This window comes from Ornithorhynchus anatinus, chromosome 1, assembly GCF_004115215.2.
Source record: "Ornithorhynchus anatinus isolate Pmale09 chromosome 1, mOrnAna1.pri.v4, whole genome shotgun sequence".
Lineage (NCBI taxonomy): Eukaryota > Metazoa > Chordata > Mammalia > Monotremata > Ornithorhynchidae > Ornithorhynchus > Ornithorhynchus anatinus.
This window is the reverse complement of record NC_041728.1, coordinates 37,541,262-37,563,584: the sequence shown is the minus strand read 5'-3', so window position 1 is coordinate 37,563,584 and position 22,323 is coordinate 37,541,262. Positions and strand designations below refer to the sequence as shown.

Genomic DNA, 22,323 nt, shown 5'->3' with positions numbered 1-22,323 from the left:
AGGTCACCGAGAGCAGCTCGACGTACGTCTCCCTCGACGAGCCAGTTTGCTCTCTCCGCCAGCGGGTTGGGTCCGCGCGTCTCTTCCTCGCACCTGGTCGCCGTGGGGGCTTTGAGAGTGTCGGCGTCGAGGGGAGCGGCCTGGCCCGGCGGATAGAGCGCGGGCCCGGGAGTCGGGAGGACCCGGGTTCCAATCCCGCCGCCGCCACGTGTCTGCTGGGTGACCTCGAGCAAGCCACTCCCCTTCTCTGGCCCCCCCACCCCCCCCACCCCCCCCGCGTTCCCTAAAATGGGGACGAAGAGCGGGAGGTCCGCGGGGGGAGGGGACCGCGCCCAACCCGACGAACCCGTATCTACCCCGGCGCTTCGAACGGCGCGGGGCGCATCGTGACCGCCTGATAAGTTCCGTGATGACGACGACCGTGACGGTTTCAAAATTTCCCCGCACGGAGTTTCCTCTCACGGCACCGCAGACGTATTGCCCCGCCGCGGAAGAAACCGAACCGTATGGACCGTGGGGTTTTAAAGCCGTCGTCCGGCCTCCGGGGCGGCCTCTCGCCGGAAACCCCGTAGATGAAGCGGGCCGTAAAGAGAGGGTGGGACGCAGGGCGAGGTGACGTTTCAGAAAATAGTTCCGGGTTTCGGGCGTTGGCGAAGCCGGTCCGTCCCGGACGCCGTCTCGCCTGGCCAAACTAGGTTTGTCCCCACTGAGGCCTCGCTTGAACCGCTTCTGCCGAACAGGCTGACGCGATTTGTTTTTTTTTAAAGGGGATCTGTTAAGCGTTTACGATGTGCCGGGCACCGTGGCGAGCGCTGACGTACGTCCAACCCGGTGGGCGGCGGCGTCCTAACCCCCACCTGGCGGATGAGGTGACTGAGGCCCAGAGGAGGGAAGCGACTTGCCCGAGGCCTCACGGCAGACGGGCGGCGGAGCCGGGATCAGAACCCGGGGCCTCCCGGCTCCCGGGCCCGGCTCCGTCTCCCAGGCTAGGCCGCAGCGGTCCGAGAACGCGAGTGGGACCGGACCGACGGTCTCTCCGACTCCTTATTGTTTATTCTGTTAGCCATCTGTCCGTTCCGAGCGCTTAGCACAGTGCTCTGCGCGTAGGAAGCGCTCGGTCAGTACTGCTGAATGAGTGAACGAATGAAATTCGCTTGGAACAACATTTTGGTGAACGGCAATTTGACATTCACCCGGACCCCACCCGCTCGTCTCTCTCTCCCTTGCCGAATCGAACCCTCCTAGCGCCTGGGACGGCGCCCTGCGCACCGTGAGCGCTCAGTGAACACGATCGGAGGAACGAACGCGTTGATATCTGGAAATTTCAGCGCAGCTTTTTAAGCCTTGTCCTTTCAGACTCGAGTTCTAGTTTTCCTCGCGGTCTGGTGTCGGTCGGGAGCTTCTTCGGACGTCCGGGCGTTGGTTTTTTTTCAAAACCCCTTCCGCTGAACAAGCTGGTGCGATTTGTTCTTTCTTAAAAGGGGATCTGTTAAGCGTTCACGATGTGACCCCGGATCCCGGGCGGATTTTCCAGATGGAAAGGTATGGCTTCGTTCCACCGAGCTCTCCCCACATCGTCTCGGTGGCCGGACCCCGGGCCCGGCTGTCGGAAGGACCCGGGTTCTAATCCCAGCTCCGCCGCCTCTCTGCCCCGCGACCTCGGGTGAGTCCCTTCACTCCTCCGAGCCAGAGTTAGCTCATCTTGTAAAGGGGGACGAAGACCGGGAACCCCGTGTGGGACGGGGACCGTGGCCAACCCCGTGTGCTCGAATCCACCCCAGTGCCGAGTGCAAGTGCCTGGCACGTAGTCAACTATTTAATAAACACCCTGGTTATCACGTGTGTACGCTTGCGTAGAGAGGTACGCATCTGTCATTCTCTTTCTGTTCACGCCCGATGACCCGTTTTGATGCGAACGTATCTATAATTCTGTTTATATCGATGCCGTCGGTACCCCTTGCCTTGTTCTGAGGTCCGTCTCCCCCACCTTCTAGACCCTGAGCCGTCTGTGTCTCCCCTTCTTGCCCAATTGCGCTTTCCCAGCACTCAGCGCGGGGCGCTGCACCCGGTAAGCGCTCGGTAGGACGACGGAGTGAATGAACGAATTTATCCCCGTAAGACCCTCCTCCTCCTCCTCCTCCGGCCCCACGCGGGCCAGGGCCCGGGTCCCACCCGATCCGCTTAGAGCAGCGCCTGACGCGTAGTAAGCGCCTAACACGTACCGTGAAGACAGGAGAAGACGAAGACCCGAAGTGGTACGTCCTCTCCTGCCCCGCCGGGCTCCTCTTGAGCTCCGCCGTTAGGAACGGAACGACCGGGAAACGGGTCGGTCCGGCCCAGAGCGGTATTTCTTGCGCTCCGACGTCGCGCTTCTTGACCGCTCCGCTCCTCCGAAATGTTTCCGTTTACCGAAGCGAGCAAGAAACTCTACCCCGCGTGTGGGGTTTTACTTCACAGATAATCCTTGGGTTCTCTGACTCACCAAAACAGGATGCTCTCAGATAAGAGCTCCCTTTCGGGTGTAGCCCGCCACCAAGGTCTCTCGAGCCGGCTTCGATCGCCGGGTTTTTCGGTCCTGTTGCCGTTTCTTCTCCCACGGTATTTGTTAAGGGCTTACTCTGGGCCGGGCACTCTGCTAAGCGCTGCGGTGGGTAGAAGCTAATCAGGTTGGCCCCCATGGGGCCCCTCACCCTCTTCATCCCCATTTTACAGGCCAGGGAGGGGAGGCCCGGACAAGTGAAGTGACTTGCCCGGGCCCGGGAGTCAGAAGGTCCCGGGTTCCCATCCCGGCCCGGCCGCTCGGCCGCCGCGTGACCTCGGGCAGGTCGCATCGCCTCTCTGGGCCCGAGTTGCCTCTTCTGGAAAATGGCGATTGAGACAGGGAGCCCGTGTGGGACGGGGACTGTGTCCGACCTCCCCCCGGCGTTGGGTAAAGTGCCTGGCACGTAGTAAGTGCTTAAACCGTAATAATAGTAATGGTGATGATAGCGTCAACAACAGTCGTGTAAATATAATGTTAGGATTACCCTTGTTAAGGCCCCACAAGGCAGACAAAGGGGCAGAGCCCGGGATTAGAACCCAGCTCCTTCCGGCTCCCGTGTCCGTGCTCGGATTAGACGCTTGAAGACCCCCCCCCCCCCCCCGCCCCCCCCAGGGTGTCCCGTGTGCTTGTCCAGACATCGTGAAACTCCTCTCCTAAAGAAGGAGCTCGTTCTCAGGGTGTTCGGGTTTTAGGAATCTGCTCATCTCGAGACTCGGGGCTACAAACGGCACAGCGGGTACGTGGACGGTAACGCGCGCTGAAGGTCCGCCGGCCAGGAGGCCGCGCAGGGTCCGAGGGCCGACGTGGGCAGACTCTTCGGGCTCCACGCCGCTCCCGGGATCCACGCGGCCCTCTCGCTTTACCCGCCTCCCGCCTCCGGGAATAATGACGGCCGCCGCGGCGTCGGTCAAGCGCCCCCTCTTTCCCGGGCCCCTTCAGTCAGCCGGTCAGTCGTATCCACCGAGCGCTCCCCGGGCGCCGGGCACCCTGCCGAACGCTCGGGAGAGGAATCCGAAGCAGTAGCCGGACACGCTCCCCGCCCACGGCGAGCTTACGGTCCGGAGGGGGGAGACGGGGCGGGGATAGAAATCAGTAAACGGGAGCTGTGGGCGTGAGCGGTGCGGGGCCGGGACGGGGGATGAATAGAGGGAGCGAGTCAGGGCGACGCGGAAGGGGAGAGGAGGGTTTGGGCGGGGAAGGCCTCCCCCGTAAGGCTTCGAACGGGGGGGAGGGCGACGGCGGGTCGGATACGAGGGGAGGGCCAGAGGCAGGACGTGGGCCGCTCGGGTTGGTCACGGTCCCTGTCCCCCGAGGGGCTCCCCGCATCTTAACCCCCCATTTTACAGATGGGGGGGACCCGAAGCCCAGAGAAGTGAAGAGACCGGTTCGGCGTCTCACGGCCGGCCAGTGGCGGAGCCGGGATTAGAACCCCGTGACCTCCTGACCCCCGGGAGCTGGAGCCACCGGGCCACGCCGATGGCCAGTTTACCATTTTTCTCCCCGCTCCGGTATCCGATCCAGCTCTTCAGCGGTCGGAGTCCCGTATTGGACCGGGTCTCGCACCGGTGCTCTGCCGTACTCTCCCAAACGAAAGAGGCCGGGCCCGGGAGGCGGAGGTCACGGGCTCGACTCCCGGCTCCGCCGCCCGTCAGCCGGGTGACCGTGGGCGAGTCACTTGGCTCCTCGGTGCCTCGGTTCCCTCGTCTGTCAAATGGGGGTGAAGACCGTGGGCCTCCCGTGGGACAACCTGATGACCCCGTGTCTACCCCGGCGCTTAGAACGGTGCTCTGCACGTAGTGAGCGCTTAACGGATGCCAACGTTATCATCAGGGCAGTGCTCTGCACGCCGTCAGCGCTCAGGACGTACCATTGATTGAGGGTCAGCGAGCGGTACGGGAAGCGGCACGGCACAGCGGGTGGAGCGGAGGCCCGGGGGTCCGAAGGTCGTGGGTTCTGATCCCGTCTGTGCTGCGTGACCTTGGGCGAGTGGCCTCACCCTCTCTGGGCCTCAGTGACCTCCTCTGGAAAATGGGGACGAAGACCGCGAGCCCCGCACGGGACAGGGAGTGGGTCCGGCCTGATTAGCTTCTCTCTGCCTGCTGCGGCGCCTGGAACGGTGCCTGGCACGTAGTGAGTTCTTAGCCAACGTCCCAATAATCATCCTTCTTCTTCTTCTTCTTCTTCTTCTTCTTCTTCTTCTTCTTCTTCTTCTTCTTCTTCTTCCCGTTATCAGAGTGCTGGCTTTATTATTATCAGCGATAGATCGTCGGGTGACTGCGGGGGCGGGGGGGGGGGGAAGATACACGTGAGGCGCACAGTCTTCATCCCCACTTTCCAGATGAGGCCCCCGAGGCCCAGAGAAGCGACTCGCCCGCGGTCCCCCAGCTGCCGAGTGGCGGAGCCGCGATTCGAACCCCCGACCTCCGACTCCCAAGCCCGGGCTCTTTCCGCCGCGCCGCTCCTCGCGTTCTCTGGGCTGCTTGCCTCCGTTCTCCGCGGCGGTCCGCGCAGCGCTCCGCGCCCGGTCAGGGCTCGGTAAATAGCGCTCACTGCTTCGATTTCGTCTGTGGCGGTTTCGTCGCTTCTGAAGGTGTCAGTCATCCGAGCCGCGGGCTCTGCACCGGGATTGTTCGGTTTCGAGTGGCTTCCTCACACAGGGCGCGTAAACCGCGGCGTGGTTAGATCGGGCCGACGCCCGTAGCTCGCCAACCCCATCTCTGGCCGTGCTGCGCCAACCTAACAGTCCGGCCGTCTGTTTCCCCGAGCGGAATTAGGGAAGAAGGAAAAAAGAGAGGGCCACGGCGAATGCAGGATCCCGATCGTGTGGCCGCCGTGGGGCCGTGGGCGAGCCACTTGGCTTCCCGGTGCCTCGGTGACCTCCTCCGGCAAATGGGGATCAACTGTGAGCCTCCCGCGGGACGACCCGATTATCCTCTACCTCCCCCGGCGCTTAGAACGGCGCTCTGCACGTGGGAAGCGCTTAACGGATGCCGACGTTATCGTCATCATCAGGGTTTAAGGCGTTGGACTCGAGATGCCTGTGGTAACTTCTTTGGGAAACAGCCTGGCCTGATGGGCAGAGCCCGGCCCCCGGGAGTCAGAAGGGCCTGGCTTCTAATGCCGGCTCCGCCACTTGGCTCGGGCAAATCGCTTCGCTTCTCTGGGCCTCGGTTCCCTCGTCTGTCAAACGGGGGTGGAGACCGCGTCCGGCCTGCCGCGCCCGCGTCTACCCCAGAGCTGAGAAAGCCGCTCGGCGGCGTGGCGGGCGCTGAACGGGCGCCACCGTTAAGAGGCTGTGGCCAGCGGGCCCGACTCTGTGGAAGGCCCGGCTCCGTGGAGTTGCTTTTTAGCCGCGAAAGCGGTCAGTACGCTGTGTTAAAGGATAATAATAACAATAGTAATAGTGACGTTGGTGTCTGTTAAGCGCTTACTGTGTGCAGAGCACTGTTCTAAGAGCTGGGGTAGATACAGGGTCCTCGGGTTGTCCCACGTGAGGCTCACAGTTTGAATCCCCATTTTTACAAATGGGGGAACGGAGGCACCGAGAAGTGAAGTGTCTCGCCCGCGGTCGCACAGCTGACGAGTGGCACAGAAATCCCCTCGCCCCATTTTTCCAATCCCCCGACGTGCCGGGCTTCGGTATTTTGATGGGCTTCTCTCCGAGACCGGGAATCGTGTGGTGAACATCCTCCCCCCGGTTCCTTTCCCAACCCGTTGTTCTAATCCCGGGTCTGGCTCTGCGGCCCCGGGCAAGTCGCCTCGCTTCTCGGGGGTCTCAGTGACCACCTCTGTAAACCGGGGATGGAGACCGGGAGCCCCCCGTGGGACCGGGACCGGACCCCACCCCATCTGCGCGTACCCACCCCGGGGCTCGGGACGGTGCCCGGCACCTAGCGGGCGCTTAATAAATGCCACGATAGTAGTTATCGTCGGTCGGGTCCCGCGTAAAGGGGGTATTTCAGCGTAATGTACGTCTCATCGTAATCGTCAGCGTTGCCGCAGGACATACCTTCGACTCTGTCCTCGAGGGGATTAATTAACACCAAGAATGTTGACCGAGAGATTATCATCTAGAGCGGTATGTAAGTTTCCCAGAGTCTTTTGGCTCGCACCTGGCGGTTCCGTCGAACCGTACTCTCCCAAGTGCCCAGTACGGTGCTCTGCACGTAGTACGGCGCTCAGTAAATACCCGGGTGCGGGCGTGATCGAAGCTCTGGGTTACGTGTCCGGAAAACAACTTGGGTTCATCTCGACTCCGTTACCACTGACCCCTTAGTGGAATAATAGGGATTATTATTATTTTATTTATTTATTTATTTTTTTTTACGTCTGAAAGTTTGCTTGATTGGTTTCTAACTGTCGGTTCCCGCTGCCTGGAAGCCTTAACTACAGGTAAACCCCGCTTTTCAGGCAACGCGCATTGCAAAGGGAGTGTGATTCGGGTTTCATCACTGATCTTCCAAGTTAACTCCCCTCCCCGACTTACGCCTGTTTCAGCGGGGTCTAAGGAAACGGGAGATCCGGCACTTCTCCCTTCTCGGGTTCCTTGCGGGCGGTAGCTCGGTCGGAGACCTTTGCCTCCGCGGAGCTCGTCACCAGATAACTCGCGGATTTGGCTGGGGTCTGTCTGTCGTGACGTCATCAACTCGCGGCTCGGCGGCCAGAGCCCGGGCTTGGGAGTCAGAGGTCGTGGGTTCTAATCCCGGCTCCGCCCCTCGTCAGCTGTGTCGCTTCCCTTCTCTGGGCCTCGGTTACCGCATCTGGAAAATGGGGATTAAGACGGTGAGCCCCACATGGGACAGGGCTTCGAACGGTGCTTGGCACAACCGTCAGCGCCCAACGGATGCCATCCTCCTTATCATCGTTATTACTGACTCTCCAGAAAAGCTAAAGGGCTTGCTTGTTCCTACGTAGAGTAAGTCTCTCCCGACGGGGCGAGTGGATATCAGCAGAATCAATCCCGGTCGGTGTCATCTGGCATCGTTCCCGACGGTACCCTCGTTCAGTCAGTCAGTGGTATTTATTGAGCGCTTACTGCACGCGGAGCACCGTGCTCAACGTTTGGGAGAGGACGACGGAACAGTCGGCAGACCCGTTCCCTGCCCACCACGAGCTTGCAGTCTAGAGGCGGGAGGCAGACACTGATGGAAATAAATTGCAGATCAAATAAATATCAACTATGCACTTAGCAGTGGGTGCTCAATAAAGACCATCGAAAGGAGAAAGGAGAAGAAGAGCAGTTTGCAGCCGAGCTTCCTGAAATCCTCTTGATCTCCGCTTTCACTTCGCCCGTACACCGGATCCCATTCCTTCTGGGGACCGTCAACCGAGGCGGGACAGACCGGGGGGAGCAGGGCGGCCTTGTGGAAAGAGCCCGGGCCTGGCAGTTAGAAGGAGCTGGGGTCTATTCCCGGCTTCGCCACGTGGCCGCTGTGTGACTTGGGGCCCGTCGCTTCACTTCTCTGGGCCCGTCTCAGTTGCCTCATCTAGAAAATGGGGATTGATGATAATAACCGTTATTTGTTAAGCGCTCACTGTGTGCCAAGCACTGTTCTAAACGCTTAAGACCGTGAGCCCCCCTATACGTGTATGTATATATATATATATATATATATATATATATATACGTACACACACACATAGACACTAGCATAGAAAAGGAGAAGGCTTTTTTTCTCCCTTTCTTTTCCCTTTTTGTTTCTTTGGAGGTTGGGGCCGGCCTTTCCTCTTCCAGGTGTAAGTTTTCTCCCAGGTTCTAGTAGTAGTCATTATACTCTTTCTCTTTGCAATATTGACTCCTTTCCGAACTTACCGGTTAACTGAACCGGCCGGGCCGAGTGAAAAGGGAAGATTCGGCCCGATTTGGCCATCGGGGTCGTCGTCGTCCGCTCATTTTACGAACCGCGCGCCGTGAATGATTCTTCAGTAGATGCTCATCAGGAGCGAATTCTTAAATGTGTAATTTGTGCTTTATTCAGGAATGGTGCCTGTTTGCTAGAGGAGGCATTAAGCCTAAAAAGAGGGGGGGGAAAAAAAAAGCCCGGCCTCCTCGTTTCTCGTTTCATTCGTCATTAGAATCAGAAAACCTCATCTTGCCCCAAACCTTAAGCCCCTGGGGCTTATTTTGAACATTTCCGTTCCTGGTTTTTTCCTCCCAGGAGCATCTGTCTTCCTCGCTGCTTTCCTTCCTTCCTTCCTTCCTTCCTTCCTTCCTTCCTTCCTTCCTTCCTTCCTTCCTTCCTTCCTTCCTTCCTTCCTTCCTTCCTTCCTTCCTTCCTTCCTTCCTTCCTTCCTTCCTTCCTTCCTTCCTTCCTTCCTTCCTTCCTTCCTTCCTTCCTTCCTTCCTTCCTTCCTTCCTTCCTTCCTTCCTTCCTCCAAACAAACATCCTTTCATTACACACTGCCCCTCCAAATTCCCGTAGCTTCTTCTCTTCCCACTCTGGCTGTAATAGATCCTAAGAAGAAACTCCTGGGTTTGGCACTTCAGCCGGACGTTCCCCGTTAGTCAAGACAGCAGCCTCGCTGTCACTTTGAGTGGTTTCAAGACAGGGCTCGTCCGTTGGAATCGTCCTTTTTCTGACGGTCCCTGCCGTTCTCCGTGTGCGTGATTCTTATAAGCAGAAGGTGGAGAGCCCCGAAGGATGCGTGCGGTTGAAGTGGAAGCACAACTGGCTAACTGTACGGTCCGGACGTGTGGCGAGGGGCCAAGTTGCCGAATGCTTTCGGAGCGCGGGCGCTAAAAGGGAGACGTCGGGGAGGCTGGCTTTTATATATCTGTAGAGGTGCTCTGGTTTGGGCTCGGAAGGGCCCCCCCCGAGATGTTTCAAGCAGACGAGAGTCGCTTTCGAAGTGAAGTTTCCACGTCCGTCCGAGGTCCAGACGGCCGAGTCTAGACGGGCCGCCCGAAGGAAGGGCCCCACCGCCACGGCGGGAGGGCGATGGAAGGCCCCGAGGGAGCAGACGAGAAATCAAGCCAGATGATGAGGCCTTCGGGCCATGAGGTAAAACGGTCAGCCGCACCGAGGCCACGGAGCGGAACGGAATCTGTTACGGTCGACTCTGAGGTGGCAGGGTTCTATCCTGAGGAGCTCCTCTCGGGTACGGCAGGGTTTTGGGGTTGTTTTCTTCCATCTCGTGGTATCCGTCAAGCGCGTATTATGTGCCGGACGCTGTCCTAAGCACCGGGGTGGAAGCTAGGCACGCCCCGGGGCGGCGGAGCAGAACTGGGGCCGCCAGATTCCGAGGTGGAGTTCTTGCGAGGAAGTTCCCCTCAAGAAGAGGAGATTCTCTTGTCATTTTACGGTGTCGGTGAAGCGCTCATTATGTGCCGGGCACTGTCCTGAGCTCCGGGGTGGACGCTCATCACGCCCCGGGGCGACGTGGCGGAACCGAGGCCGCCCCAGATTCTGAGGTGGAGTTCTTCCGAGGGAACTCCTCTGAGACAGAGAAGATTCTGTTGTCATTTTACGGTATCGGTTAAGCGCTTACTATGTGCCGGCCACTGCGCTAAACTCCGGGGTAGAAGCGAATCGGGCACCGGGACGGCGTGGCGGAACTGAGGCCGTCCCAGATTCTGGGGTGGTAAATGTTTTCTTTTTGGAGGAATTTCTCTCAAGTAGAGCGGGCCCTCCCAGCTTCTGGCGTGGTAGTGTTCTATCCTGAGGGATTCCTCTCAAGCGGAAGGGATTTTTTTCCTACGGTGTTTGCCGAGCGCTTACTGTGTGTCAAACACCGTTCTCAACGCTGGGATAGATAAAAGAAACTCAGGCCCTTGGGGGACGTAGCAGAATCGAGGCCATCACAGAATCGTCTTCCGAGGAATTCCTCAGAATTCCCGAGCCCTTAGCACAGCAGGTGGCTCAGTAAATGCCACCGAATGAATGGCTGAAAGGAGAGCGGACTTTTTTACGGTATCTGTCAAGTGCTAACTATGTGCCAGACACTGTTCTCATCGGGCTGGACACAGTCCAACCGTCCCCCACGAGACTCACGGTCCGAATCCCCAATTTTCCAGGTGAGGGAACTTGGCCTCCGGTCAAGCCGACCGGATTTTTTTTTTTTTTTTAGAATGGCATCTGTCAAGCGCTCGCCACGTGCCGGGCGCCGTTCTAAGCGCCGGGATAGATGCAGGGTGACCGGGCACCGGGGCGACGTGGCGAAACCGAGGCCCACCCAGATTCCAGCGTTCTTTCCTGAGGAATTCCTCTCAAGTAGGGCAGGCTGCCGTAGAGTCTGAGGCGGAAGCGTTCTACTGCGAGGAATTCCTTTCAAGTAGAGCAGATTTTTTTCGGTTTTTACGGTATGTGTTAAGTGCCAGCTATGTGCCGGGCACTATTCTAGGGGCTGGGATAGATAACGAGATAATTAGGGTCTGGGGCGACCGGAGCAGAACTGAGGCAGTTCTAGACTCGGAGGTGGTGACGTTTTCTTCCGAGGGACTCGCCTCAAGTAGAGCAGTTATTTTTTTAATGGCACTTAAGTTCTTCACCACCCGCCGGGCCCCGTTCTAAGCGCCGGGATAGATACAGGGCGATCGGGGACCGAGGCGACGTAGCGGAACCGAGGTTCTCAGCGACTCTGAGGGGGTGGGGTTCCGTTCCGAGGAGGTCCTCTCAAGTGATGCAGATTTCTTCCTGTTTCTTTTACGGTATCGGTCAGGTTCCCACTGGGTGCCGGGCCCCGTTGGAAACGCCGGACTAGATACAGGGCGATCGGGGACCGGGGCGACGTAGCGGAACCGAGGTTCTCACCGACTCTGAGGGGGTGGTGTTCCGTTCCGAGGAGTCCCTCTCAAGTGATGCAGATTTTTTTCTTCTTTTTTCACCGTATTTCTTAAGTTCTCTTAACTAGGCGCCGGGCACCGTTCGAGACGAGGCACCGGGCCGACACAGCAGAACCGTGGCCGTAACGGATTCCGAGGTGACGGTGTTCTCTTCTGAGGGATTCCTCTCAAGGAGCGCCCGTTTACTGCCGTACTGTGCTCTCTCAAGCGCTTCGTACAGTGCTCTGCACTCAGCAAGCGCTCAATCAGTACGAATGAATGAAAGTAGAGCAGGGTTGGGCTTTTTTTTTTTTTACTGCGATCTGTTGAGTGCTGACTAGGTGCCAGACACCGTTCTGAGCCCCGGGGGAGCCACAGGCTCGTCGGGTCGGACGCAGTCCCCCGTCCCGCATGGGACTCACAGTCCGAATCCCCGTTTTCCAGATGAGGGAACCGAGGCGCAGAGGGGTGAAGCCACCGGCAGCGTGGCTCAGCGGAAAGAGCCCGGGCTGGGGAGTCGGCGATCACGGGTTCGAATCCCGGCTGCGCCGCCCGTCGGCAGTGTGACCCGGGGCGAGTCACCTCTCCGGGCCTCAGCGACCTCATCCGGAAAATGGGGATGTGCTGTGAGCCTCCCGTGGGACAACCCGTTGACCCTGTCTCTCCCCCAGCGCTTAGGACGGCGCCCCGCGCAGAGTCGGCGCTTAACGGATACCAGCACGATCGTTACGGTCGCCCAGCGGCCAGGCAGCGCCCCTGGCATCCCCGGGCCCGTCCTCTATCCGCTGGGCCGCGCTGCTTCCCCGCGCGTGACGCAGACGCGTTTGACTGCGCTTTCTTTCTTCCCCGGTCCGAAAGCTCATACAGGAAGCGATCGGAGTTCATCCGCGCAGCTTTGAACAGCTGCCTCGAGATGGCTCCGAAAGGCCCCGGGCCGGCTCGTCGGGACGGTCCCCTCCTCGAGGGCTTTGGGTTTGTCTCGGCCTTTTCTTCGCGCCCGGCTGCCTCAGTGCGCCCTCGGTCGATCAGTCGGATCTTCTGGGCGCCCGCTGCGCGCGGAGAGCTGCACTAAGCGCTCCCAGTGGAGAGGCAGCAAGGCCTAGTGGAGGGAGCCTGGGTCCGAATCCAATCCACCCGTCTGCCGGGTGACCCCCGGGGCACGTCACTTCATCTGGAAAATGGGGGTGAAGACCGTGGGCCCCACGCGGGACGACCCGATTACCTCGTATCTGCCCCGGCGCTCGGAACGGCGCCCGGCACGTAGCGAGCGCCCAACGGGCACCGTCGCTGTCACGATCGTTACAGTGTAACGGTATAACAGACTCCTTCCACGCCCACGGCGGGCTTCCGTCACGTCCCGTTTGCCCGCCGCCTGTCTGCCGGTCGGCCTTGGGGAAGTCACTTCACCGCCCCGGGGCCTCAGTTCCCTCGTCTGTCGAACGGGGCCGAAGACCGTGAGCCCCGCGGGGGACGGCGTCTGAACCGATTTGCCCGTATCCCGGCGTCTGCCTACCGTGCCCGGCACAAAATAAGCGCTCACCCAACACCGCGGATGTTATTTGGATCTGGGCAGGGGTGGGCGTTCTTTCTAATTAAGCTTCCCCGGGGACCCGGGACTTGTCTTTTGGGGGTTTTTTTGGTGCCAGAAGCATCGTCAGCGCGGCACGAGAGGGTGAAAGGCACCCCCTCTGTCCAACAGGTTCCCCGCCGCGGTTTGATAGCCGACGCCCCCCCGCCTTATTCATCGCCCACGTCCCGTCGGCTCTTCCCGTCCGGTATTCCCCGGAGAGGGCCCTTCCCTCCCCGGCCGCCCTCGCCACACCCGTCCCCGTGGCTTTTCCAGCCGGATCACGGGCCCGGACTCACCGGCCGTCTCCCCGCCTCTTCCGTCCCTCCCTCGTCGGTTAAACCCTCTAGGCCGTCAGCTGGGCCGCGGGCGGGTCCGTCTGCTGTTAGGTCGTCCTCTCCCAAGCGCTCTGCGCGCAGCAGGCGCTCAGTAGATACGACCGAACGAAGGGACGAGCACCGAAAATATCTCACGTGCCCCACCCCCTCGACTTTTCCGACAAACGGAAACCCCTCGCCGTCGGCCGGATCCCACCCGCCCGTCGACTCTCCTCCGCCCCGCCCCGGGTGACGCCCCTTGCCTCTCCCGGGCAGAATCTGCCGCTGCACCCTGACCCCCGCGTCTGCCGTCGACATCGTGGGAAGAACTGTGGGATCTGTTAAGCGCCTACAGCGTGCCGGGCACCGTACTGGCGGCCGGGGTGGAGACGGGCAGATGGGGTTGGACGCGGTCCCTGTCCTCCCGCCCGGGGCTCACGGTCGCGAGCCCCGTCTGACGGAAGAGGGAACCGAGGCCCAGAGCAGCGAGGCGACTCGCCCGGGGTCACGCGGCAGGCAAGTGGCGGAGCCGGGGTTGGGACCCGTGACCTTCCGACTCCCAGGGCCGGGCTCCGTCCGTGCCCCCCTTGGCCTCTTACCCTCAACTCCTCAACCGTTTTCCTCGGTTTGGATTTCCCGTCACCCCCGGGAAGTTGGAAGGTCCTTCGGGGCGGGGATCGCATCCACCGCTTCTTTCGACCGATGACGACGACCGTATCTGGTGAGCGCTCACTACGTGCCGGCGACCGCGCCAAACGCCGGGGATCGGGTTGGACGCCGGGAGCCGAGGACCCGGGTTCTAACGCCCGCCCGGCCCCTCGGCCTGGGCCGGGCACTTCAGTTCTCTGGGCCTCCGTTCCCTCATCTGTAAAACGGGAAATTATAATTATAACAACAGCTGGGGGATTTGTGAAGCACTTAGCGAATGAAAGGCGCCGGGCTGGATCTCAGCAAATCCGTTGGACCGTATTTATCGGGCGCCCACCGCGTGCGGAGCGCTGGACCGAGCGCTTGGGACAGTGAGCGGCCGCGGGCCCCGCCCACAGGGAGCCCGGAGTCACAGACGACACGGCCGGCGTGCACGTGAGCGGCGGCGGGGCCGGGAGGAGGGGGAAGAGCAAAGGGAGCGGGTCGGGGCGACGCCGAAGGGAGCGGGAGATGAGGGAGAGCGGGGCCCGGTCCGGGAAGGCCTCTCGGAGGAGGCGGGCCCTCGACGGGTTCCTTTCCCGAGACCGTTAGCAGACGGAGATCCGGCCGACGACTTCCCCCGATGGGCCGAGCGGCCGCCGACGGAGCGATCGGTGCTGTCGATCGAGCGCTTACTGGGTGCGGGGCGCCGTCCTGAGTGCTCGGGAGAGGACGGCGCCGCCGAGTCAGCAGTCGCGGTCCCTGCCCGTCGCGAGCTTCCGGGCTAGACGGGAGGGGCCGGCGGTACCAAGAATGAAGTCGTTCATAACGTGTGATTTGCGGATACGTGCACGGGGGCCGGGCGGCCGTCGGGTGCCCAGAGGTCACGGATCCCGGTGCTCTGCACAGTGTGAGCGCTCAATAAATGACAACGACGTTGGCGCCGTCCTGAGCGCTGGGGTAGACGCAGGGGAATCGGGTCGTCCCACGTGGGGCTCACGTCGTTGAATCCCCCCCCTTTACGGACGAGGTAACCGAGGCCCGGGGAAGTTAAGCGGCGCGCGGCTCGGCGGGAGGAGCCCGGGCCTTGGAGTCAGAGGTCATGGGTTCGAATCCCCGCCCGGCCGTCACTTCCCTCCCCTGTGCCTCATCCGTAAAACGGGGATTGAGCCGGCGAGCCTCGCGCGGGGCGACCCCGTCACCCCGTATCGCCCCAGCGCTCAGCACGGTGCCCCGCACGCAGTGAGCGCTTGACGAATAGCGACGTTATCCCTGTTGAGTGACTCGCCCAAGGTCACGCTGAGCGCCCGGCGCCGGGCCGGGCGCCGGGGTAGGGCGGGGCCGATGAGGGCGTCCCACGGGGGGCTCCCGGCCTCGATCCCCCGCTTTACGGATGAGGTCCCCGGGGCCCGGGGAGGCGGGGTCCCGCGGCAGACGGGCGATTGGAACCCGGGTCCTTGCGCCCCGGGCCCCGGCCGCCGAGCCGTCCCGCGGGGGACCCGGGCGCCGGCGGGTGGGTTTGAGAATCGGGTACGAAGGCCGCGCCGCCCAAGAGGGGGGAGGCCGTGAGAGCGCCGAGCCCCCGGCTGGCCGGGCTCTACGGAAGCGGATCTATTCTGGCCCCGCGATGTTTTTGAATAACTAAGAGGGGAAGCAGGTGACACCTGCAGCTCTTCTCCCGCGAGCGCGGGTACCGCTCGGCGCGTCTTTCTCCCCCTGTACTTGTCGGGTTGCTGTCCCCCGTTAGGAGGTAAGCGGCGGCCCCCCCCCCCCCCCCCGGGGTCGGAACGTGCCGCTTTGGTCTTCCCAACTCCCCCGGTGCCTCGTGGCGGTGCCCCGCCTCGACGTAGGGAGGACTTAGCGTGGCTCGGCGGAAGGAGCCCGGGCTGGGGAGTCAGAGGTCGTGGGTTCGACTCCCGGCCCCGCCACCCGTCGGCCGCGTGACCGTGGGCGAGTCGCTTGGCTTCTCTGTGCCTCAGTCACCTCGTCTGGAAAACGGGGACGAACCGTGAGCCTCACGGGGGCCGGCCCGGTGAGCCCGCGTCTCCCCCGGCGCCTAGGACGGCGCCCTGCGCCCGCTAGGCGCCGAGCAGATACCGGCGTTATTATGAAGCTCCTCGCGGGCGGGGAACGTGTCTGTTGACCGTCGCGTTGTCCCCTCCCGAGCGCTTCGTAATGGTGACGACGACGTCGGTGCCCGTTAAGCGCCTACCACGGGGCACCGTTCCGAGCGCTGGGGGAGATGCGGGGCCATCGGGCCGTCCCCCGCGAGGCTCACGGTTAATCCCCGTTTTCCAGACGAGGCCCAGAGAAGCGAAGCGACTCGCCCGCGGTCGCGCGGCCGGCGGGGCCGGGGGCCGGTGACCTCGGACTCCCGAGCCCGGGCTCTCTCCACTGAGCCCCGCCGCTCCGTACGGGGCTCCGCGCGCCGCAGCCGCTCGAGATGTTCACGATACGCGCGGAGGAGATAGCTGTGTTTTCGGGTCCCTCTCACGGTATTTAAGCGGGCGCCGGGCGGGCCGATCGGGTCCGGCCGTTCGCTCGGATCTGTTGGGCGCTCACCGTGCGCAGAACGCCAGTCGGAGCGCTCGGGTCGGACGCGGTCCGTATCCCACCCGGGGGGTCACAGTCCCGTTCCCTGCTACGTGCCAGGGTGGAGACGGGACCGTCGGGGCCGCCGTCCCCGTCCCGCGCGGGGCTCGGCCTCCGAGTCCCCATTTTGCAGGCGGGCTCACCTGAGGCCCCGAGAGGCGAAGCGACTTGCCCGAGGCCCCCGGCCGGACGGGTGGGATCAGAACCCGGGTCCCCCCCCGGGGCCCTATCCGCCGGACCCCACCGCTTCCCTGTCGCCCTCGGTATTTTTGCCGTTTTTATCGGAGAAGGGCCGGGGTGGAAATAATCCCATCTCCCCTTTCCACTTTCCTTTATCGACCCCAGAAACCTCCAGGCCGAGCGAGGGGGTGAAGGGATGAACGAAGGGGGGGGGGGGGGGATTCACAGCCAAGGGAAAAAGACCTTCCTTTCCCCCAGCTCTTCCCGAACCCCCCCCCCCCCCCGGGTGTCGGCCGGTCGTCTTCACTGAGCGCTTTACTGTGTGCGGAGCGCGGCGCCAGGCGCTCGGGCGAGCACGTCCTAGCGGTAAACGGACGCATTCCCCGCCCCCCACGAGTTCACGGTCTAGAGGGGGAGACGGACACGAGAGGGAGAAATGACGGATCTGGACGGAAGCGGCGCCGGGGCCGCCGAGGGCGGGGGGGATGAAGGAAGGGAGCGAGCCCGGGCGACGCGGAAGGGAGAAGAGGAGAGGGGGGCTGAGTCAGGAGACGGGCCCGAAGTAATTGTCGGAGCTGAGGAGGGAGGGGGTCGCGGGCCAGGGGCGGCGGCGGGAGAGCCGGCACGGAGGGAGGGGGAGAAGGCTGGCGCGAGAGGAGCGAAGCGCGCGGGCCGGGCCGCAGTCGGACATCAGGAGACGCGCACTCTCCGCAAGAGAGGAGGAGACCTGGGTTCGTTTTCCCTAGAAAGTTTTCCCTCTTGTCCTCCGCCTTGAGTCAGGGGCGTATGCAGTTCCCCCTCCCTGCAGGATGATCTGGCCTCTTTTCTAAAATCCCCACGACCTCCCTTGGCTAATCCGTTCGACGTTTTCACGGCCTCTTTTCTCGGGAAGTTCCCTCTTCTTTAATAATGGCGGCAATAACGTTGGTATGCGTTAAGCGCTCACTACGCGCCAAGCGCCGTTCTGAGCGCTGGGGGAGTCGCGAGGCCGTCGAGCCCGTCCCACTTAGGGCTCGCAGCCTTCACCCCCGTTTCACAGAAGAGGTGACCGAGGCCCAGTGAAGTGGCTTGCCCAAGGCGACGCGGCCGACAAGCGGCAGAGCCGGGATCAGAACCCATGACCTCTGACTCCCGAGCCCGAGCCCTTCCCACCGAGCCGCGCCGCCTCTCATTCCCAGTCCGGGTCCCTCGTGCACGGGTTTACGGTCTCGGGGAGATGCGCGGAATCACCTCCGTCAGCCTCCGGCGAAGCCTCTGTTTCGTATTTTCAAATGGCACTTGTGGAGCGCCCGCCGAGTGCCAGGCGCCGGGCCGGGCGCCGGGATAGATCCAGGCGAAGCGGGTTGGACCCAGTCCCCGTCCCGCGCCGCGGTCTTGACCCCCGTCTTCCAGATGACGGGACCGAGGCCCGGAGCGGTGAAGCGACTCGCCCGAGGTCACACGGCGGACGCGGGACGGAGCCGGCATTAGAACCCGGCTCTTCCCGACTCCGGCTCCTTGCGCCGTTTGAAGTGGGGGATGAAAGCGGGAACGGCGCGGAGAGCAGCGTGGCGTGTTCCGCGGTCAGTCACGCTGGGCCGCGTAAGCCGGGCCGGGAGGACTCGGCTCACGGCGGGGGGCTCGCGTGGTGGCTTTCGCCTCGCACGGAACTAGGGACGGGGGCAGATCCCAGCTAAGCGGGTCGGACGCAGTCCCCGTCCCCACGGGGCTCACGGTCCTGAACCTGATCTTCCAGGTGGGGGAACGGAGGCACGGAGAAGTGACCTGCCCGAGGTCCCCCAGCAAGCGGTCGGCAGCGTCGGGGTGAGGACGCGGGGCTCCCGGTCCCGGTCCCCGTTTTCCGGGCGAGGCCGCTGAGGCCCGGGGAAGCCAAGCGGCCGGCCCAAGGTCGCGCAGCGGACAGGTGGCGGAGCCGGAATCAGACGGGCGATCCGCCCCGCGGGACCCGCGGGGTGTTTGGTCAGAGGCACGTCACCTCCGACGTGGGAGTCTGGGAACGGGTGCGTCCCGGGACACGGGGCGCGGATCGGATTCTGGCCCTACCTTCGGATAAGAATGACGGCGTTGCTGTTCGTCAGGCGCTTCCTAGGCGCGGAGCGCCGTTCTAAGCGCCGGGGGAGATGCGGGGCGATCGGGTGGTCCCCCGTGAGCCTCACGGTTGATCCCCGTCTGTCAGATGGGGTCGCCGGGGCCCAGAGAGGTGAAGTGACTTGCCCACAGTCACACGGCCGCCAGGTGGCGGAGCCGGCATTCGAACCCAAGCCCGGGCTCTCTCCGCTGGACCGCGCCGCTTCTCTGGACGAGGGTTCGCTTCCGTCCCTGGCCTCCGCGAGCCTACGGTCTACTCGTTACACTCCTCCTCCGTACTAACGGTGGGCCTCCCCCGAGGTCACTTCTGGGTAGGCCTCTACTTCTATCTAATAGCGACGATAACGCTGATAAGAGTGGTGTTTGCTAAGCGCTTCCTACGGAGTGAAGGAAGAGGGGGAGGATGGAAGAGGAAACCGAAGGAGAGAGGAGAGGGAGGACGGGAGGGGAAATTGGAAGAGCGGGAGGACGGGCGGGCGATGGGTCGCATTTATGCCTTCGGTCGGTCGCATCTAATCGAGCGCTCGCTGCGTGCGGACCACCGCTCTCGGCGCTCGGAAAGCCCGCTTCGGCAGCGAAGCGGGGCGACGAGAGGAGGGGGAGACGGAGATCGAAACGAGTAAACGGGCGTCGACATGAATAAATCGACGTCGCGATCTGCGCGGGTGTACGCAAGCGCCGTGGGGCGGGGACGGGGGAAGAGCGGAGGGAGGGCGTCGGGGCGACGGGGAGGGGAGGAGAAGGGGGGCTCGGTCCGGGAGGGCCTCCTGGAGGAGGCGAGCCCTCGGAAGGGCCTGGAAGGGGGGAAGGGAGTTGGTCTGGTGTCCGGGAGGAGGGAGGGGCGTTCCTGGCCAGAGGTGGGACGCGGGCCCGGCGGGGACGGGACCCGGCGAGGGGTTGAGAGGCGGCGGCGGGGCGTGCGGGCTGGGCCGGAGGAGGAGGGAAGGGAGGTGAGGTAGGAGGGGGCGAGGTGAAGGATGACCCTCGACCCCCACGGTGAGGCGTCTCCGACGGATTTGTCGAGCGCTCGCCGTAGGCAGAGCGCTGCGATGAGCACCCGGGAGAGTGCTGCTCCGTGACCGCGCGCCACGTCTCCGGCCCGCGACGCGGCCGACGGTCCGGAGGGAGCCGGAGGGGAGGAGAAGGGGAGGGTGTGGAGGAGAGCTCGGAGGGCGGGAGGGGAGCTGAATCGTATCCGCGGAGCACTTGACTGGCGGAGAGAAGAGCGGGAGGGCGAGAAGGGAAGTTGGCAGAGGGAGGAGCGGATGGATAGAGGGGAAAGCCGGAGGACGAGGGGAGGGGAGGCATCTCAGCTCCACCGCTTGGCCGCGGCGACCTCGGGCCGGTCACTCTACTTCCGCGCCTCCGCCACCTCGTCCGTAAGATGGGGACGAGGACGGTGAGCCCCACGGGGGATGCGGATTGCGGCCAACCTCGCCTCCGCCCCGGCGCCCGGTACCGGAGAAGCGGTGACCGGAGACCGTGAGAAAGAGCCCGGTGCGGAGCGCGCGAGCCGTAGCCTTCCGTGTCGCCGGGCCAGCCTGACCTCTCGCTTGCTCCTTCCGGCCCCGAGGTCCGCCCCGCCCCCGGAAATCACTGGGAAACGAGAAGAGAGAGGGGAGGCAGACGAGGATCCGGCGAGGGGGCGGAAAGAGAGGGTCGGGGCGAGTCCGTGCGGCGGCGCCCGCGGCGACGGTCGGAAGAAACCCGGTTTCGCGGAATCGGCCGTCGGGGACGGGTTTCTCTGGGGGCGTCGGGTAGGCTCGGGGGACTCTGCGGGGTCCCGTCACTCGACGGAAGAGTCGCCGGCCGGTTTTCGGTCCCCGCCCCGGGGACGGGGCGAGCCTGCCCGTCGTCCTCCCCCGTCGTGCCCGAGTGTCTCGTCACGTCCCGCCAGTCGGGGTCTTCCTTCCTTTTCGAGGCTCGGTCGCGTCGCCGCGTCTCCTCCAAGACAGTAGGGCAACGCCCTCTGCGCGGGCCCCGTCGCCCTCCGAACGGAAGGAGGGACCGACGCGAGCCCGGAGCCGTCACCCGCCGGGCCTCCGCGGAGGGGGAGGAGGTCGGCTCGGCGCAGCGACGGCCGACGGGAAAGGGGTCTGTTGCGGTGACGTTCCGTCGTCCCCGCGGCCCGCCGGGATCGGGGGGGACGGCGTACCTCTTCTCGATCTCCCTCGGCTAACGGTAGTGATCGCCGGCGCGCCCGTTGGGCGCTCACTACGCGCCGGGCGCCGTACCGGGCCGTCCCCGCCCCACCCGGGGCCCGCCGCCTCGATCCCCGTTGTCCGGATGAGGTTGCTGGGGCCCGGGGAAGGAGAGTGACGTGCCCCAGGTCACCCGGCGGACAGGTGGCTGGGGCGGGACCGGAACCCCCGACCGCCTGACTCCCGGGCCCGCGCCCTACCCACCGTGCCCGGCTGCTTCACGCCGTGCAGCGCGCCGACCGTCCCCGGGGGATGCTCAGGTAGCCGACGTCGTAAAAACGGGAACTCCCTCCATCCTCCGTCCGGCGCTCCGCGTCGCCTAGCGGTGAACCGAGAGGCCCGACGTCTCTGAATTCAGGGGCGTTTAAAGCTCTGGGTCAGTGAGTGGCGTCTACCGGGCGCGTCCCGGGCGCGGAGCGCCGTGCTGAGCGCTGGGAGAGCGCAGTACGGCGGCCGGCCCCCCGCCCCCCGACCTCGCCGCCCTCCTCCTCCTCCGACCCGCGCGCCCGGCTCCTCGAATGGCCACCTCCTCCCCGGGCCTCCGTCCCGTCGCCCGCTCCCCCCCCGCCCCCCCCCCCCGCCAGCGACTCTCCCCCGCTTCCGCGCCTCGTCGGGGGCCCGCCTCCTCCGAGAGGCCTTCCCCGACTAAGCCCTCTCTCCTCCCACCCCCTTCTGCGTCGCCCCGGCTTTCCCCGCCGCGCCTCCCTACGTACCTACGATCCAGTCCTCTCGACGTCCGTCTCCCCCGCGAGACCGGGAGCGTTCTCCCGTCCCCTCCCCAGCGCTCCGGACGGCGCTCCGCGCACGGTAGATGGGACCGACGCCGACCGGGCGAAGCGAGCCGAAAGCCGGCGACCTCCTGCCGGGGGTGGATTCGAGCGAGGGACACGCAGCTCTTGTTCTCCTTCCAGGTGGAGCGAGCGAAAATGAGCCCCGGTGTAGATTTCACGGGACAGCTCGCGTTGCCCCCCCGTACTGTTCGAATCACGCCGAGAAGCGCGCGCGCGCCCCCCCCCCCCCCCCCGTCCGCCGCCCGGCGGAAACGAGCCGGAAGGCTCTCGTTCTCTCGCGGGTTTTAATCCTCCCGTTGGCCCGGAGCGGTCTCGGTCGAGGGCTCGCCGCGGGCCCGGGCGCCGGGGTGGATCCGAGCTGATCGGGTCGGACCCGGTCCGGGGCCGGCGGCCTCGATCCCCGTTTTCCGGAGGTGGGAACGGAGATCCCCGAGGAGCGGCGCGACCCTTCGGGTGTTCGGTCGCTCGCGTTTCGGGAGCGCTTACCGTGCCGAGCGCTCGGGAGAGGACAGCGGACACCTCCCCCCGCCCCCGGGGAGCTTCCGGTCTAGGGAGGGGAGCCAGCCGGCCGACGGGCCGACGCGCGTCCTCCCGACTCCCAGACCCCGGGGTTCTCCTGCCGCTCGGCCCCCGCCGCCTCTCGACCGGTGCCAGGAA

General features: G+C 63.8%; 1 protein-coding gene across 1 annotated transcript in view; it reads left to right on the top strand.

Moving 5' to 3' along the window:
* NUMB (NUMB endocytic adaptor protein) overlaps positions 1 to 22,323 on the top strand; it is a 107,632-nt gene that overhangs the window by 43,015 nt on the left and 42,294 nt on the right. The gene's annotated exons all lie outside the window — the stretch shown is intronic.